The sequence below is a fragment of the Saimiri boliviensis genome, chromosome 5 (genome assembly GCF_048565385.1).
Source record: "Saimiri boliviensis isolate mSaiBol1 chromosome 5, mSaiBol1.pri, whole genome shotgun sequence".
NCBI classification, from domain to species: domain Eukaryota; kingdom Metazoa; phylum Chordata; class Mammalia; order Primates; family Cebidae; genus Saimiri; species Saimiri boliviensis.
In genome coordinates, this window is record NC_133453.1 from 114,288,949 (window position 1) to 114,309,560 (window position 20,612).

The window sequence follows — 20,612 nt, forward strand, 5'->3', positions numbered from 1 at the left end:
TTTATAACAACTTAAAACACAAACACATTTACAGCTGTACAAAAATATTTTCTTTCTTTATATCTTTATTGTATAAGCTTCTTTCTATTTAAATAATTCGTTCTCACTTCTTAAAATTTTTTGTTAAACACTGAGACACAAACACACACATTAGCCTAGGCCTACACAGGGTCAGGATCTTCAGCAGCAACATCACTGTCTTCTATCTCCACAGCCTGTCCCACTGGAAGGTCTTCAAGGGCAACAACATGCATGGAGCTGTCATCTCCTAGGATAACAATGTCTTCTCTTTTTTTTTTTCAGATGGATCTTGCTCTGTCTCCAGGCTGGCGTGCAGTGGTACGATCTCGGCTCACTGCAACGTCTGCCTCCCAGGTTCAAGTGATTCCCCTGCCTCAGCCTCCTAAGTAGCTGGGATTATAGGCATGCGCCACCACACCCGGCTGATTTTATATTTTTAATAGAGGTAGGGTTTCTCCATGTTGGTCAGGCTGGTCTCAAACTCCTGACCTCAGGTGGTCCACCTGCCCTGGCCTCCCAAAGTGCTGGGATTACAGACATGAGCCACCGTGCCCGGCCAACAATGCCTTCTTCTGAATACCTCCTAAGGGACCTGCCTGAGGCTGTTTCATGGCTAACCTATATATAAGAAGGAGGAGTACACCGTAAAATAGCAATTAGAAATATGTATAGCACATACGTAAAGCAGTAACACAGTCATTTATTATCACTATCAAATATTGTGTTCTGTACATGATTGTAGTGCTAGACTTTGAAACGACAGGCAGTGCAGAAAGCATTTACTTCAGCATCTCCACAAACACGTGAATAATGTGCTGTGCTATGATGATGGCTATGTTGTCACTGGGTGACAGAAAATTTTCAGCTCCATTATAACCTTATGGGACCACTGTCACATACGTGGTCCCTCATTGAACAAAATGTATGTGCACATATATATGTGTGTGTGTGTGTGTATGTGTATGTATGTATGTATGTATGTATGTATGTATGTATGTTCTGCTTCTCTGCAGAACCCTGACCAGTACACCTCCTCTGTTAGTGATGTAAAAAGTCCAACTATCCTGGTGTGATGAGGAAGTCAAGCAGCTCAGAAAGCCCATGTGTCAACGAAGTGAAGAAGGCTCTGGATTATTGCAGACCCCAGTCATTTGAGTCTTCCCAGCTGAGGTCCAAGTCATCATGGAGCAAAGTCGAGCCATCCTGGCAGTGCTCTCTTCAAGCTCCCGACCTGCAGGATCTGCGAGCATAACAAAGCAGCAATGGCTCTGCCCCACCAGGTCTGGGGTTTTTGTTGCACAGCAACAGTAACTGATGCGGAGTCCAGATGAGTATGCAACAAGGAAGGGCCCCCAGGGAGGGGGGAGCAATTGTTCTGAGAGATGGGAGATGGCCGATCACAGATGACCCACTGACATAACATTCTTTTCCCAAATTCCACATGTAGCCTCTCCAGCATGAACTGACAAAACTTCCCTCCAGTGCCTGCCCCTTGGCAGATGCCACCTTCTCTGCTGCACTACCCGTTGCACTCTTGTAACATATTTTCATACTTCCTCTAATAAACCTGCCTTTTTACCTACAACTAACTGTCTTCGTGAATTCTTCTACCACCCACGTCGCCAGCCCCAGCTGGTCGCACCTGCAACAGGTCACTGCAATTCAATTTGCAGGCCCTCCTTTGTAGCATGCAGATGTTAATAAGGTAGCCACAGCAGTGCTACAGAGGCAGCTGACTGAGCCCTAGCAGCTGGGCCATGAAGCCTGAGTCCATCACAAAAGGCTGAAGACAGAACTCGGCTAAGCCCTCGTGTGCTGCCTGTTCCCTGCAGGCACCAGCACCTCTTATCAGAGAGGGCTGTGTCTATACTTGCCACTGAACTTTATCGTAAGCCCTTGAAGACATCAGCCACTCCCTGTGAGTTGATGAGCAACTCTACCTCCTTCCCTACCTAAGTCTTTGCTGCAACCAGAATGAAACAGTCAGCCACACAATGAAGGGCCTCTGGGTCATGGTCTTGCAGCAATGGCTGTATACCAAGGTCTGAGACAGAGAGATGAAACAGAAGTGGTTCTTCTTGTCTTTGAAGAGTTCACAGTCTAGTGGACAGGAAATATAGATCCCAATGAAGCTCATGCTCATTTAGACTCACTACAAGCTACCTGGGTCACTTCACCCACCTTTAGGCTTCAGGGCGGAAATTAATAGAAGGCCCACCTGGACACCCAGTGGTACTAAAAATAATTGGTGCTTGCTTTCACCAAGTTCAGGAAGAAGAGCTACATAAATCATGGATCTACCGTCTATGTTTTTATTCATAACAAATCCATACAAATTAGGCGAAGAACCTTTTTCCTCATTCTAAAGTTCCACCTGTTTCCAGCTTCATGGACACTCTCTCTGTCTCATCCCCCAGATCTGGTGAACAAACTCATGTTTGTGAGTTTATAATTCTCATTTTCCCCATCAGCCACAACCTCCTAACACTGAAGCAGCTTCATGCTTGCCACCTGAACTCAGATCACAGGCTTTTGGCTCTCCTCCCTCCATCATTCTCGTTTTTTGTGCTGGATTTTACAGACTTTGTCAATATCAGAAATGAGGAATGCAGCCTCAGATGAGCGCACTGAAGACACACACACTCACAGTCCTGTAAGCACATGCTCTGCCAAAGAAGCTCCAGGATGGCTGAGAGAACGGCCCTGCATTTGAAGCAGAGTCTGGAGTCGATGCTAACCGGGTCCTCTGCAAACCCCAGCGGCACAGATAACAACACTGCTGGCACTCGGGCAGGCTTTGTGTCTTTTCCTTTGGTCTGGCATTCAGTATATCTTCCCGCTATAATTAGATCACTGGAGACTTGGCCAATGAAAGTAAGATTTATTCGGCCTCCTCGTCCTCCCCAGCTGAGCCTCGAGGACTCACGTTTGACTGCTTAATCCCCTGAATCAGGTCTCCCCTCTGGGCTCAGAGTGAGAAAGTAGAGAGCTCCCTCCTAACCCTTGTGAAATGGTGCCTCCTGGCTCCAGATGAAAAATTCTTTTTTTTCTTATTTTGCTAAAATTAAAAAAAAAAAATTCTAAATTTTTGTTTATCTCCTAAAGGTATTTTTTAAAGAAAATTTTAGGAGAGGTCAGGAAAAGTTCAAGGGCTTATGAATTCTATAATTATGTGTTGGACTTTTTATTCTTATTTCCTTTTGTCTCTTTGGTGTGCAGACAGAGTCATTTGCTGGCTTTGCTGCCCCCCACCTCCACCCCACCACCCCTGCTCGTAACCCTGTCATTCTTCACCCAGAGCAGCCACCCAACCCAGACTGGAGGGACTCCTGGCGCAGGGAAGGGTTCAAGGCACACCAGGGGTCCCTAGACCAGCTGGCTTATTCACCTTCTCTGTGCCTTGGTTTCCTCATCGGAAAGTGATGTCCGCCTCATAGAGTTTCGAATGGATTAGACGAGATGGCAAGTGCCTTCCCTGCACCTAACGCACACTCAATAAATGTTATCTGCCTCTCTCTCTCGTGACTGCATCCCTCAACCATTTTTATAGGGCTCTAAAGCTACAACCCAAAGAAGACTATGAAGCCAAAGTCACAAAGGCAAAGGCATGAAAGGTACAGAAATTCTATTTGAGCAGGTGGTTGTCACCTCGGATCCCCTCAAAGCTGTTTCTGCTCCTCCTGTAACCCTTGTTTTAAAGTCAGACCCCACTCCCCCACCGCTCAACCCCACACCACCCGAACTCATCATCTCCCTACCCGCACCAGCAAGCCCCCAAGGGTCCGACAAACAGAAGGGGAGGAGGGAAGGAGGAGGCAGAGGCGTGTGGAGCGGTGTCTGGCAGCCGGTGAGACCCAGAGAGAGTGAAGGGGAAGTGGAGTTTCGGTGAGCTGGGAACATTCTTGCACAGGTTTCCAGTTTCAGTTATAACTCGGCAGTGAAAACTGGGGAGGAACAGCCAAGAAGGTGGACGGCGGTGGGCGCGGAAGCCGGCAAGAATACGAAGACCCATAAGAACCAATGTCAGTCTCAGGCAGGCAGTCTCTCCAGAAATCATTTCAGAAATTCAGCTTTTAAAAAAGCAAACAGGAGCTTAATGATGCGTAATTTATAAAGAGCGATTTTGTAATTCGCAGCAAAATTTTTTAAAATATGTATATACTTTTAACTAGCAATTTCACTTCCAAGAACTTATCCTAAAGATTCCAGATGCAATGTGGGGACCCGGTTGGGCTCCTGCTTCAAACAGACTAACTGTGAAAAGACATTTGTGAGACCGTGAAGGAAGTTTGGATTCTGGCTGGACAGTTGATGATACTCAGATTATTAATAACTTTTTATTAACTAAAGTCAATATTTTATTCAGATTGCCTTGGTTTTTAAAATATTTTAATTGTATCTTATTTTATTGTTAGTTGTGGCAAAGTACACATAATGTAAAATTTACAATATTAACCGTTTCTAAGTGAACAATTTAGTCATGTTAAGTACATTCCCACTGCTCTGCAGCCATCACCCCCATCCAACTTCTGAACGCTTCATTTTTTACAATTTAAACTCAGCTGGGCATGGTGGCTCATGCTTGTAATCCCAGCACTTTGGGAGGCCGAGGCAGGTGGATCATCTGAAGTCAGAAGTTTGAGACCAGCCTAACTAATATGGTGAAACAAAGTCTCTACTAAAAATAGAAAAATTAGCCGGGCATGGTGGCAGGCACCTGTAATTCCAGCTACTCAGGAGGCTGAGGCAGGAGGATCACTTGAACCCAGAAGGTGGAGGTTGCAGTATGCCAAGATCGCATCACTACTCCAGCCTGTGTGACAGAATAAGACTCATCTCAAAAAAAAAAAAAAACTTTAAAAGCAGATGTAGTAATGGGTGCAAAGATGTATATTCATAGCAAAATGAAAAGCACACTAGATGTACAATAATGGAGTTTTCTAAATAAATTATGATACATTTATATTACAGAACAGATATATATTTATATCACAGAACAGATATTATATTATCAAAACAGCCTTTTAAACACTGTTACTGAAATATGTGCTGCATACAGGAATAGATATTTATAATGTATGGTGCAATCTTAAAAAGCAAGTTTATAAAAAATTGTATGCACTGTGTTTCCACTTTTTTTGAGACAGAGTCTCACTCTGTCACCCAGGCTCGAATGCAGTGGCACTATCATAGCTCACTGTAGCCTCAAACTCCTGGGCTCACGTAGTCCTCCCACCTCAGCCTCCTAAGTAGGTGGTACCACAGGAGCATGCCACCATGCTCGGCTAATCTTAAGACTATTTTGTAGAGGCCATCTCTCCCTACAGGCTGATCTCAAACTCCTGGGCTCAAGCAATCCTTCTGCCTTGGCCCCTCAAAGTGCTGGGATTACAGGCATGAGCCACCAAACCTGCTTGTTTTTCCATTTTGTTCCAAAATTAGCATAGATCTATACAGAAGGATGTAGCCAAAATGTTATCAGAGATTACTCTGCAGTAATGGGATGAAGGGTAATCTTTTCCTTTGTCTATTGGCTTTTTCTAATTTTCCACTATGAGAATGAATCACTTGTTCACTGAAAAAAAAAAAAAGTTTTTTGTTTGATTTATTCTGTTACTTTAATGAAAAATTGAAGCCGATTTTTTTTTTTTTTTTTTTTTTTTGAGACCGAGTTTCGCTCTTGTTACCCAGGCTGGAGTGCAATGGCACGATCTCGGCTCACTGCAACCTCCGCCTCCCGGGTTCAAGCAATTCTCCTGCCTCAGCCTCCCGAGTAGCTGGGATTACAGGCACGCACCACCATGCCCAGCTAATTTTTGTATTTTTAGTAGAGACGGGGTTTCACCTTGTTGACCAGGATGGTCTCGATCTCTTGACCTCGTGATCCCCCCACCTCGGCCTCCCAAAGTGCTGGGATTACAGGCGTGAGCCACCGTGCCCAGCTGAAGCAGATTATTACAACAATCTTTGAGATTCCAAAGAGAACTTCTGTAATAAAAAGACCTTTGTTGCAGCGTGTGAGCGTTACCTCTCACGAATTGAGGAACTATGAAGGTTTCAAGCATTTTTGTCAGCACACAATCATTCAAAGCCACCTTCTAGAGGCTTAGTATCCAGTATCCATCTTTCCTTATAGAAGGTAATACTTACTTGCCAGAAGGCCGCCACCACCAGCACCACCAGTGGAGGATTCAAAGCTCTGGAGTTCAAAAGTAATCAGAATTCACATTGTAGCCCGATTCGCAGTCCAAAGCTTGGCTTAAATGTTTGAGGAAGGGCAGACATCAAATAATATAATTCCAAACAGAATATGATTGTCTCTATGAGGTAATAACTCAGCTACAACCAGCTCAGACTGAAATTTTCTGTGCACAGTTTATTTTAGTACAACGCCTTCATTCCCAATGCTGCTTATGGCATCACAGGTTTTAGAAATTAACCAATGTATTTTTAAGATTCCACAGTAATCATCACTTTCAAAACCTAATATGCACCTGCATGCTACACCAACATACAATACTTAAATATTTCATCATATATCAACTCTTAGCCTCAAATAACAGAACAAAAGTGCTATACAGGACAAAACACCACAAAACTTTGTAATATCCCCCTTCCCTAGTTGTTAGCAGGTAGCACTTTTTCTAAAGATAAATTTTGAAAAATCCAAAATTTTTGCATCCAGTGTTTGGCATCACATTTCTACTTTATCACACCAACAGATCCTGACGCTGCTCTGGTTTTCAATGTAAATTTGAATATCCAAAATGGTTGCTTGAGCCTGCATGAAGTGGCAGATAAGCACAGCTACTTGAGTCCTGAAGCAAACGGAGGATAAGATGGGAGCATGACAGAGGATAGGATGCGAAGATGACGGAGGATAGGATGGGAGGATGAAGGAGAATAGAATGGGAGGATGATGGAGGATAGGATGGGAGAATGATGGAGGATAGGATGCAAGGATGATGGAGGATAGGATGGGAGGATGATGGAGGATAGGATGGGAGGATGACGGAGGATAGGATGGGAGGATGACGGAGGATAGGATGCGAGGATGATGGAGGATAGGATGGGAGGATGATGGATGATAGGACGGGAGGATGATGGAGGATAGGATGGGAGGATGACGGAGGATAGGATGGGAGGATGATGGAGGATAGGATGGGAGGGTGATAGGGGATAGGGTGGGAAGATGATGGAGGATAGGATGGGAAGGTGACAGAGAATAGGATGAGAGCATCATGGAGGATAGAATGGGGACATGACAAAGGATAGGATGGGAGGATGATGGAGGATAGGATAGGAGGATGACAGAGGACAAGATGGGAGCATCATGGAGTGTAGGATGGGAACATGGTGGAAGACAGGATGGGAGGATGATGAAGTATAGGATGGGAACATAGTGGAAGACAGGATGGGAGGATGATGGAGGATAGGATGGGAGGATGACGTAGGATAGGATGGAAACATGATGGAGCATAGGATGGGAGGATGACGGAGGACAGGATGGGAGCATCATGGAGAATATGATGGGAACATGATGGAAGATAGAATGGGAGGATGATGGAGGATAGGCTGGGAGGATGATGGATGATAGGATGGGAGGATGATGGAGGATAGGATGAGAGGATGATGGAGAATAGGATGGGAGCATCATGGAGGATGGGATGGAAACATGATGGAGGATAGGATGGGAGGATGATGGAGAATAGGATGGAAGCATCATGGAGGATAGGATGGGAGGATGACAGAGGATAGGATGGGAGCATAATAAAGGATAGGATGGATGATGGAGGATAGGATAGGATGGGAGGATGATGGAGGATAGGATGGGAGGATGACAGAGGATAGGATGGGAGGATGACAGAGGATAGGATGCGAAGATGACAGGATAGGATGGGAGGATGACAGAGGATAGAATGGGAGGACAATGGAGAATAGTATGAGCAGATGATGGAGGATAAGATGGGAGCATGATGGAAGATAGGGTGGAGGATAATGGAGGATAGGATGGGAGGATGATGGAGAATAGGATGGGAGGATCATGGAGGATAGGATAGGAAGATAATGGAGGATAGGGTGGGAGGATAATGGACGATAGAATGGGAGAATAATGGAGAATCGGGTGGGAGGATAATGGAGGATAGGATGGGAGAATAATGGAGAATAGGGTGGGAGGATAATGGAGGATAGGGTGGGAGGATGACGGAGGATAGGATGGGAGGATAATGGAGGATAGGGTGGGAGGATGATGGAGGATATGATGGGAGGATGATGGAGGATAGTGAGGGAATGTATTCTCTTACTGGGTCCACAAGGGGGCATAATTTCAAAAGCAAGACTTCCCAGCACCATACCCCCACCCACATCTCTAACCAGGATCTTAGAGTTCTTTGTTTAACTTTCAAGCACCTGGGGAAAATGTCAAAGATCAATCACTCCTTCAGAAGTTTAAAGCAACTCCTTTCATAGGCCAGGACACTTGAATGGGGTGGCAATTACCTCAGTTTAAAAGTCTCCTTTCCCCACATCCGGGTGGACTCCATATCTGGATCCCCTTCCACGACCTAGGGGAAGCTGCTTTTCTTTCTCCTTTTTCTCACTCTGCCTAGATAAATCACTTGCTGCAAAACTCCTTGGGGTTCAATATTTACTTACAAGTGCACCACGCCTGGCAGGGTTCTCTCTCCCATTCTTGGATGAATGAGGGACCAAGAGCCTGGAAGAACACATCTTAGAGAGGAGCTGAGCCTCCCCCATGCCCCAGAACCCGGTCTTATCTTTGGTGAGCCAGCCAGGAGAAGGTATGGCTTAAGAGACTGTTAACTTCGGAGCGGTGAGTGAAAATATCTGACACCTCTCACTTCCTAAAATCTGTCCTACCGCTTTAAGGAGAAAATGCAGAGGGCAGAGCCTGCTGAACCTGCATGGGACTGAGGAGCACAGCAGCCTGGCACACAGCCTGGCAAGCCTTTCCAGCGTCCAATGGGTCAGCAGCAGCAGTGCAAAGAGGCGCCCAAACAGGGACACACCTGGCTTTCAGGCTCACAGCGGGAAGCAGAATTTTCTTTTGGCATTTTATAAGGAGACAGCGGCTGAAGCAAAAAGCAACTGCTGGCTGCAAGCCCTGCCCAGGCTTTCTGGACCACACCTGGGTCCAGATTTCAGGAAGGCAAACCTCCCTGGTGTGCTTTCTGAAGGGAGCAACCTGTTAGCACAGTAGGTTAAGGTACAGGGCTAGTAGCTGTGAGGTTGCTGGTTCAAGTCCCTGGTGGAGCCAGCCTTGAATTGGGGAAGCTTTTGGGGAATCCAGAAGCTGAAGGCTATGGGACATGTGTCTTGTGTCACCCATAATTTTCCCAATGCAGTTGAATAGTGCCAGAATCTAATAATGTACAATTTGCTTTGCCTAGGATTGGCTCTCTCTATGGCAGAACTTTTCCATCTAAAAGATCATAGCAAAACCAGGTCCTAGCATTTTCCTATAATGGAAAATGGAGTGGAGGAGGAGGCCCGGGTCCTGAGGGCATTGTTCCGGCCTCAGCCATTCGGTCTCACCTTCTTTAAATTGCATGCTCTGAGGCCCCTCCCTAGAAGTTTACCCTCCTAGGGCAGCTTTATAATCAGGCCTGTGTAAATTGGACTTTTGCCAGGGAATATTGGTACCCGTCTCCCAAGCCTCCCTGGCCTGGTTCAGGGACATACTGACATGAAACATCCATCCCAGCAGTCCACACGTCTTCATGGTGTTCACTAAAGGCATGCAGACAGTGAGCGTGAGTACCCATGGCGCTGGTAGCATAATTAAGCCCAGCACATGGGAGGCCCAAAGATGATCACACATCTTGGGCATAAGGAAATTACAAGGTACTGACTGGAGGATGCCCCAGATTCAATGTCCTATCTGAGGGATGCCTCAGATCAAGTGATTGCAATTAATAACGGGGAATGAAGTCATCCCTTGTGTTCCATTTCAGATAGGTGCTACTCTTCTCAAGGTAAAGTCACCATTAAAATGTATCCTGGAGAATAGGGACCAATCCGACAGACAATCTTTGAAGAAGAAGTGGCTCATTTTTCTCTGCTGAACGGTCTGGCCAAAATACCCGCTGCCGAGTGGAAAAACCTGGCCTCCTAAGGGAAGTACAGATTATGACACTATTCTATAATTAGACCTGTTTTGTAAAAGCAAGGGTAAATGGTTTGAGGTCCCCTGTGTGCAACTTTTCTTTTCTCTAGGGAATAAGCCTCAGCTCTGACAGGCCTGTGCCCCATGCCCTACTCAGTCCTCCTAGAACTGCCTCCACATCTGGGACTCCCTGTGGCTACTACCTCCACCAATGCCAACCTGAGCTCCTCACCTCGTGGCCTCACAGGGATGGCCAAGATGGCCAAGGCATCTCAGGCTACTAGGATGCCCCGACTCTGCCCCCTACAGGCAGTCGGAGGAGAATTTGGCCCGACCAAGGTGCACACCCCCTTCTCACTTTCTGACCTAAAGCAAATTAAGGCAGACTTAGGAAAAATTTCAGCTGACCCGGACAAGTACAAAGATGTTCTGCAGGGCCTGGGTTATTCCTTCAAATTAGACTGGAAAGATATCATGCTATTGCTTAATCAAACCCTAAATAACAATGAGAGAGACGCTGCTCCAGCAGCGGCTCAAGAGTTTGGGGACACCTGGTACCTTAGTCAAGTACATGACCTAAGGACGCCAGAGGAAAAGGATAGATTTCCTACAGGCAAACATGCAGTCCCTGGCACAGACCCTCGCTGGGATCCTGACTCAGAACAAGGGAACTGGGACCGTAGGCATTTCTTGACCTGCATACTTGAGGCATTAAGGTGAACTAGGAAGAAGCCTATGAACTATGCAATGTTATCCACCATAACTCAAGGAAAACCCAATGGCTTTCCTTGAACGATTGTGGGAGGCCTTGAGAAGGTACAAGCCCCTGTCACCAGAATCCATCAAGGGTCACTTAATACTAAAGGACAAGTTTATTACACAGTCAGTAGCAGATATTAGAAGGAAGGTCCAGAAGCTGGCCTTGGGACCAGATCAGAGTCTAGGATCACTACTGAACCTGGCAACCTCGGTGTTTTATAATAGAGAGGAGGAGGAACCGGCTGAAAGGAACAGGAGAGACCAGAGAAAAGCTGCAGCCCTAGTAGTGGCCCTCGGGCAAGCAGACCCCAGGGGTTCACATGAGGGAAAGGCTGGGGTTAGCCACCAGTGCAGAGCTTACCATCAGTGCGGTCTGAAGGGACATTTTATAAGAAACTGTCCCCAGAGGAATTAACCACCACCTCGTCCTTGCCCATGTGCCAAGGGGATCACTGGAAGGCACACTGTCCCAGGGGATGAAGGTCCCCAGGGCCTGAGGTGTCTGATCAGATGATCCAACTGCAGGACTGAGGGTTCCCGGGGCAAGCGCTGGCACAAGCCATCACCCTCGCAGAGCCCCGGGTAAAGCTGACCATAGAGCTCCAGGAGGTCAGCCTCCCCCTGGACACTGGCACAGCCTTCTTGGTATTACTCTCCTGTCCTGAACAGTTGTCTGCCAAGTCTGTAACTGTCCGAGGAGCCCTAGGACAAGCAGTCTCCCGATATTTCTCCTGGCCCCTATGAGATGCTTTATGGACGGCCCTTTCTTACTGATGATCTTGCATTACACAAGGAAACAGCCGATCTAATAAAAGACATAACCTCCTTGGCTAAGTACCAACCTGCTCTTAACACTTTACCTGAAGGACACCCTAGGGAAAAGGGGAAAGAGTTGCTCTGCTCCAGAGGCTTGGCGCTTGTTAAGTCTCTCCCTTCAGACTCTCCCTCTCGAGGCCCATCTTGGAAAGGGACATTTTCAGTTATTCTGTCTACCCAACGGCAGTTAAGGTGGTGGGAATTGACTCATGGATTCATCACACTCGGCTGAAGCCTTGGACACCCCTCTGAAGAAAATCATAAGCCCTCCACTCCACAGCCTGAAGTTCCATGAGACAACCCTTCGTATACCTGTGAGCCATTAGAGGATCTACACCTGCTCTTCCGACAAGATCCCCAGGAAAGTAACTACTCGTGAGTCTAATTTATACGCTGGCATTAATAGGACTACCATTCTCAACTTTGCTATCTCTCAAACTTCAATTATTCCTTTCATAAAGTGGTGGGGGTGTTCGAAAAAAAATAGGAAAACTTAGTACTGGCATTTAAAAAGTTACTACCTCTGTTCAGTTACTATAAGCTATCTCAGGAGTTCATTAATAACATAAAAGGTTGCTAATTCTCTCTGCAAAGGAAACTCCTTCTGCAAAACAGCTTAACTCTTTAGCTGCAGCAGCTCTGTAAAGTATAATGGCCCTACATCTACTAACAACAGAGAGAGAAGGAACCTGTCTCTTTCTAGGTAGAAATGCTGCTACTTTGTAAACCAATTAACTGTTGTTTTACACATAGTTAAAGAACTCAGGAATCAATTGAACACAGGGTCAAAAACCTTTAAGAAATAGTATTGTGGAGTTTGTGTTACAACTGGCCATCCTGGCTCTGTCCTCTCCTAGGCCTGTTTATATCCATTCTATATTTGTTGGCCTCTGGGCTTTTCATTTTTAACCTTCTTCTCACATTCATTTCTTCTAGAACAATAAAGTCACCAGTAATCCTGCAACTGGAACGCTGCATGTCCTTGGCTCATGAGCTCTATCATGGACCTCAGGATCAACCTGCACCCCTGAAAGACTCCCCTCTGGAGAAAACTTCAACTGCAGGCCCCTTCTATGCCCCATTTCAGCAAGAAGGAGCTAAACAGCAATTGCTGTCCAAGTCCAAACAGCAGCTGGACTTTCCTGTTCAGAGCGGGGGACTGAGGGAATGTTATTCTCTTCCAGGGTCCACAAGGGGACATAGTTTCAAAGGCAAGAACTTCCCAGTGCCATACCCCCATCCATGTCTCCATCCGATATCTTAGAGGTCTTTGTATAACTTTCATGCATGCAGGAAAAAAAATATCAAAGATCAATCACTCCAGCAGAAGTTTAAAGGAACTCCTTTCATAGGCCAGGAAACTTGAATGGGGCAGGAATTACTCCCAGGTTAAAAGTCCCCTTCTCCCACATCCGGGCAGTCTCCATATCTGAATCCCCTTCCACAACCTTGTGGAAGCTGCTTTTTTCTTCCTCCTTCTTCTCACTCTGCCTAAATAAATCACTTTCTGCAAAACTCTCTGGTGTTCAGTATTTACTTACAAGCACACGATGCCTGGCAGGGGTCCTCTCTCTCATTCTTGGGTGAGTGAGGAACCAAGAGCCTGGAAGAACACATCCTACCAGGGAGCTGAGCCTCCCCCATGCCCCAGAACCCAGTCTCAATAGGATGGGAGGATGATGGAGAATAGGATGGGAGAATGACGGAGGATAGGATGGGAAGATGACAGTGGATAGGATGGGAGGATGACAGTGGATAGAATGGAAGGATGATGGAGGATAGGATGGGAGGATGATAAAGGATAGGATGGGAGGGTGATGGAGGATAGGATGGGAGGATGATGGAGGATAGGATGGGAGGATGATGGAGGATAGGATGGGAGGATGACGGAGGATAGGATGGGAGGATGATGGAGGATAGGATGGGAGGATGATGGAGGATAGGATGGGAGGATGATGGAGGATAGGATGGGAGAATAATGGAGGATAGGATGAGAGAATGATGGAGGATAGGCTGGGAGGATGACAGTGGATAGGATGGGATGATGATGGAAAATAGAATGGAAAGATAATGGAGGATAAAACTGGAGAATGATGGAGGATAGGATGGGAGGATGATGGAGGATAGGATGGGAGGATGATGGAGGATAGGATGAGAGGATGATGGAGGATAAGATGGGAGGATGATGGACGATAGGATGGGAGGATGACAGTGGATAGGATGGGAGGACGACAGAGGATAGGATGGGAGGATGATGGAATATAGAATGGAAAGATAATGGAGGATAAAATTGGAGAATGATGGAAGATAGGATGGGAGGACGACAGAGGATAGGATGGGAGGATGATGGAGGATAGGATGGGAGGATGATGGAGGATAGGATGGGAGGATAACAGAGGCTAGGATGGGACCATGACAGAGGATAGGACAGGAGCATGACAGAGGATAAAATGGGAGCATGTTGGAGGATAGGATGGGGTCATAACAGAGGATAGGATGGCACATGATGGAGGATAGGATGGGAGGTGCCATGAGCCTGAGAAGGGCCTTGATGCTCTATGGCTGCCAAAAAAATATCCTAACATTCCTCCAGTTCCCAGGACCTGAATTTTCATATCCTTGTCTTGCAAAAGTACTGCCAAAAGCAGAAGTTGCACCACAGCCAGGAATCTGTGGTCCTGTGAATTCAGACTTCAAGGCTGGGAAGGAGGTCCTGCTGAGTTGGCAAATCTCTGATAATGGTGGGAGGATGAAGGACACTCAGAATACGGCAGAGCAGAACACTGACCATCGCTAAGGAACAACTCATACACCACAAAGGCGATAGCAAGGAGCAAACGTTGGTAATCAACCCGACCATGCTACCACTTACAAAGACCATTGAGAAAGAGGGTAAAGCAAGGTGGTTACCAGACTCTTCCAAGTTCTGCACGCCACGTTCTGCAAATTCTAAATTATATTCCAAACCACAGGAGCCTCTTAGTACGCACTGGTCTTCAGCGGACTCATAGCCTTCACGGCTCACCAGTTTTTTCAAGTTTGCATTCAGTATCTAAATCGGTCTCACGTTCCCACAGCAAGGTTCCAGCCCCAGGCAGGGCCTCCAATCGGCAGAAGCAAAAACAGGCGGAGGAGTGGCCTCAGCTGTTGGTGAAGACCACACACAGCCACCAGGCACCCACGGCCTGAGCTGGGCTGCCCCACCAGGCTGGGAGCTCCAACAGCAGCCAAGGGAAGGTCCTTCAAAAATATAAAAATGTATTAAAAAGGAAGGCATTACGACCATATTCATTTTGTTGTGACATTTTATTAGCTTCTCCTCCTATGCACCCGTGCATCTTTGTGTGTGTCTGTGTGTGTGCCTATGTCTCTGTATGTGTATGCGTCTGTACATATGTCTCTGTGTGTGTTGCTGTATTTGTGTGTGGTGTGTGCCTATATGTTTCTGTGTGTGATCCTGTGTCTGTGTGTATATATGTCTCTGTGTGTGTCTGTGTATCTGTGTGTAGTGTGTGTCTGTGTCTATGTATGCCTGTGTCTGTGTATATGTCTCTGTATGTCTCTGTGTGTGTCTGTATCTGTGTGTGTGTCTGTGTCTCTGTGTGTAGTGTGTGTCTGTGTCTATGTATGCCTGTGTCTGTGTATATGTCTCTGTATGCCGCTGTGTGTGTCTGTGTCTCTGTGTGTGTTGGTGTATCTGTGTGTAGTGTGTGGCTGTGTCTGTGCATGCCTGTGCCTGTGTATATGTCTCTGTTTGTCTCTGTGTGTCTGTGTCTCTGTGTGTGTCTGTGTGTGCCTATGTCTGTGTGTGTCTCTGTGTCTGTATATATCTGTACAACTGTGTGCATACCTTGTGTGTTTGTGTGTCTCTGTGTGTATCTCTGTGTGCGTGCCTCTGTGTGTCTGTGTGCCTGTGCATGTGTCTCTGTGTGTGTCTGTGTCTCTATGTGTGCCTTTGTCTGCGTCTCTGTGTGTGTGTCTGTATGTACTTACGTATCTGTGTGTCTCTGTGTGTGTGTCCATGTTAAGGCTCATTAAGTGACTGCCATCTACTCACTATCAGGAAATCACTAAATGGTGTTTGTTATTAATAAATTATCCATTTATTAATAACTGATTTTTTAGGGACTCTTAGCAAAGTAAAGCCACACTCCTGAGACTGGTACTCTCAGTTAAGATCAATCACTGTCTTAGTTAAGAGGCTTTGGTTAATTACATAAACCAATCTCAGAAGAACCTAAGTTGATGTTTCTGAAGTGTGAGGACAAAACTATTTTCATTTACTTCAAAAAAACATGATCTGCCTTTTTTTATTATTTGCCTTTTTAACTCTCATTCATTTATGAGGATGCAGTGGAGTTTTCCAGAGGCCACATGGCACGGCAACAGATTGTATGTAGAGGCAAAGATAAGAATCTGGACATCCTCTGTGAAGTTCAACACTAAAGAGATTTGCAAACGGGCTATTAATATTTTTCAATAAATTAATAAATATTATTTAAATTTCTCAGTTTTAAATTCTAAATTCAGGACATACCAATAAATATAATACACAAAAACAAAATTCATTTGGAGTCTACCGCAAGTTTTAAAAATGTAAAAGTTTCCCTGAGACCAAAAGTTTTTAAAAACCACTGTCTTAAGGGAACTAACATCACAAAAGAAATCCTAAATAAGGATGCAAGTTTCAACACAGACCCAGCCAAAGACAGTGGACCCCTTGTGAACTTGGGATCTGGAACCCAGAACTGAGAAGTGGTCAGGATCCCAGGCAGCCTTGTCTTGGGTGCCTACCTTGCTGCGGTGCCGGGCGTCTGGCCTCTGCTCCCCTCTGCAGGTCTGTCTCTCCCCCACCCTCTCCAGCCCTTTGGTCATTGTTCTGTGCTGCACTTCACAGAAACAGCTGCCCAGGGGCCCTATAATTCACAGAAACTATCAGAAACTCATCTCAGAGACTATCCCACCGGCCCTATTGGTAGAAGAAAGCACTTCTCAGAGGAGAAGGTCTTGGTAAGCTTAAGACAGCCCAAGGGTGGCATATTTCAATCATTCTATCCACCGGGTGCCTTGCTCAGCTTCTTCTACACCATTCCAGGCTCTACACAACATTGCCAGACAAGCCATCTGACAGCTCGGCTCACATCAAGCTGGTCCCTTCACCCAGCACTTTTTCAAACCCAAATCACAAAAAGGCAGATGCTCTAAGGGAAAATGGATGTTTATTTGAGAATGGACATTGCGATGGGAATTTGCATGGGTGTATTCAGGGAGGTAAAGAAAGACACGAGTTTTTAAGGGGGAAATGAGGAAGGTTGCATAAATCATTTTGAGAAAATTATTCTTGGCCACAAGGATCAAGAACAAGGGTAGTGTCAGTCCAGGATTGGATAGGCAGTTGCTGGGCAAATGTCCCTGCAGAAGTGTTTTGTGTGTGTGTGTAAGGTTTTAGCGGCCTTTGTGCAAGGTTGTGGTTTTTGCAGAACCTTTGTGATAGTCCTCACTGTCAGGCATTTGTGCATGAGAACCCTCCCTTCATGGCCTGCTGCAGCTCCAATGTTAAGGTTTTAACACAAGTGACTCCATTTTGACTCTGACAATTTTCACAACCTGAATGACCCCCTCCGGATATGAAAATATCCTAATATTCAAGGCTCTCCATGGTCAGACCCCAACCAACCACCCTAACATCAAGTCCCTTACCCGTCTTCCCAGAACCCACACTCCAGCCACAGAGCAGGCAGGTCTCTGATGTTCTGGACCACCTGCCTCTCTTCCTTCCCCACACCTGCCTTGCTGGCATTGCCCGCCAATACAAATGTCCTCCCTCCATTTCTGGGTGACTGAGTCCTTCCCTTCTTCTCAACCACTGCTTCAGCGCCACTCCCCGCAGGAAGTATTCCCCTTCTCCTTCCCTACCCATCATCTCACCTCTTCCCATCCCCTCTTGGGACACAGCTCAGCTCACCCTGCACCTTGTGGTCCTGAACTCCTAAAACCCTTTGAATTTACTGTCTTTTGCATGCTGAGATGGCTCATGGAGGGACGGACACACTAGAGAGCTTCAGGATGGGATCTGGTGGCCAGCAGAACCAAATGTGATTAGAGGGTTAGAATTTCAGCCCCATCCCCCGCTGCTTCCAGGGAGTGACTAGAGACCAAGTGCAATCCCCAGTTGCCAATGGTTTCATCAATCATGCCTGTGTAATGAACCTCCATAAAGCCTCTCAACAATGGGGTTTGGGTTGGGTGTGGTGGCTCACGCCTGTAATCTCAGCACTTTGGGAGGCTCAGGTGGGCAGATCACAAGGTCAAGAGATCCAGATCATCCTGGCCAACATGGTGAAACCCCGTCTCTACTAAAAATACAAAAATATATATATATAGCTGGGCGTGGTGGTGCATGCCTGTAGTCCCAGCTACTTAGAAGGCTGAGGCAGAAGAATCACTTGAACCAGGGAGGCAGAGGTTTCAGTGAGCTGAGATCGCATCACTGCACTCCAGCCTGGCGACAAAGCAAGACTGCATCTCAAAAAAAAAAATTAAAATGGGGTTTGGAGACCTTCCAGGGTGATGAGCACCTCCCATCAAGGTGCTGGGAGGGTGGAGAGCTTCCAGGGTGGTGAGTACCTCTCATCAGCGTGCTGGGAGGATGGTGCACCCAGAGAGGGCACGGAAGCGCCATGTTACCCCGCCCCCACAAATGGCCCGAAGCGTTTCTTCCATTTGGCTGTTCCTGAGTTAAATCCTTCACAATAAACCAGCAAACGAAAGTAGTGTTTTCCTGAGTTCTGTGAGCTATTGTAGCAATGAACAAACCTGACAAGGGAGTTATGGGAACTCCCAAATGTATAGCCTGTCGGACAGAAGTACCGATGGCCTCTGAAACGTACATGGCCTCCTAAGCAGGGGAAGTATTGCAGGACTGAGCCGCTAACCTGTGGCGCTGGCTCTCACTCCAGAGGCAGTGTCAGATTGGAATTGAATTGTTGGATATGCAGTTGATATTCAAGCATTGCAGAATTGGTGTGGGGAAAAAAATACACATTTGGTGTCACAAGCAGTGTCCCCTCTTCATGTGCCCCAGGAACTACCCCACAGCCTCCCTTAAAGTGAACTCCCAATAAGCTCGGAGTGGAGTGGCGTGATGCGGGGTGATGTCAGGCAGCTGAATGCCTGACAACGCTGGACCTACACTGCCATTCAGGCTCACGGCCTCCGTGCCTCACCTGTACGATGAAGAATGGAAGCTCATAATCCCCAAGGCCCCTCGCATCTAAAATGGGTTAGTTCCAGTCTATGATTTTATGAAGGCTTGGAACCTACGTCATTGTCAATAACGCTCCTTTCCAGTACTGTGTTTGACGAGGCGAGTGTCCACGCACACTGATTTAGGGGAGGGGAAAAAAGCAGTGGATTGATTTTTGGAAAAAATCAATTTTTGAAAAAAGTTAGTAACAGTTTTTAAAACCACACAAACTTTTTAAAGAACTGAATTCAGCTAGGGGAATTTTCTTCTCTTAAATAGGCAAAGAGTTAGTCATTCAACATCTATCGGGGTTTCTTTTTCCCAGGGAAAGTTCTCCTTTGCTACCCATATATTTTCAACCTCCTAATTTGGGTATTAATTTGTCAGTCCTCCCCACCATGGCTCCCAAGGCTTCCCAGCTCCCAGAATCATTTGTGACTTTAACAAAGGCACTGTTGAGCTTTCTGTCCTGGATCATTAATAAACCGGTTTAGGGAGGCAGGGGTCCCTCACCACCCAGTGTGATGGATGACTGAGGATCATCACCCTTCATTTCAATTCCTCTAAGTGTCTAAACCACACTATCATACTCCTCCTCCTGGAGCCCATAGAAAGCATCATTTTTCAGGCAGCTTTGAGGAGAAGCTCCGCACCCGGACTGCTTCTGTTTCCTCCCACATCTGTTTTCTCCAGATCTTCATCATTCACCTCCATTTTCCCACAGCAGCCCTCTGTCCTTCTCTGTAACTTCTAACAATGTCACTGGAGCCGCTAGCTGGCCCAGTTTGGAGAAATCTGCATGCCACTTTGCACTGGTGCGCCATTTTATTCTTCCTTCTTCATTGTGCCTTGGGGTGCGCACAAGAAGCTTTCTTTTTCTCAGTACCCCCCACCAGCTGGACTCACTCACAACCCCACCCCCACCTCCCATGGGGGAGCAGCTCCCTTAATGACATCGCGGTTGGATTCCATAATTTTGTGGTCATTTCAGTTAATTAAAGCCATCTCATTCTGGTTTTTAAGGCTCAGCCCTGTTGGTTTTACAGCTTCAATCTCATTTTTGATTCAAAGCACTCCCTGTCCACCCCTCCTCCAGCATAGGCCAAGTTCATGGGCCTCAGAGTTGGTTGAGGGGCCTGGGGCAGCACTGATGTGTTAACCTTCCCTCCCCTTCCCAATGTTCATCCCTCTGTGGGGGGGGGGGGGGTGTGGGCGAGAGAACCGCTGTCCTTGCATGACTGCCCCAGAAGGCTGCAGCCCTCTCCTGGCCTCATGTTGCTGCAGTTAAGAGACACAGAGCCCCTCAGGAAATTCACCAGATCTCCCAACTGAAGCCTAACTGTGGGCTTCTCTCCACATCCCTCTGATGGCAACACCTCTGGCTTGGGCTGCAGACTGAGGTCCACCCATCCACCCACTCTCCATGCAGGCAAGCAGGATCCAGCTCCCAGGTCTGCCAGGGACTCGGAGGGGATGGTCTCAGCCCTGTCCCCAGCTGCCTCCCATCAAGCTCCAGCACAAGAGTCCAGCAGAGTCAGGCTGTCTAGTGGGTCCCGTTTCCCAGAAGCAGACTCTGAGATGAAGATTTGTAAGCAAGTGAATTATCAAGGCGTGTTCCTGGAGAAAACCTGTTAGAGAGTA

At 46.7% G+C, this 20,612-nt stretch overlaps 1 pseudogene; it reads right to left on the reverse strand.

The window, feature by feature from the left end:
• Positions 1-14,124: 14,124 nt before the first annotated feature.
• On the reverse strand, positions 14,125-19,685 carry LOC101048447 (store-operated calcium entry-associated regulatory factor pseudogene; annotated as a pseudogene).
• Positions 19,686-20,612: the final 927 nt, after the last annotated feature.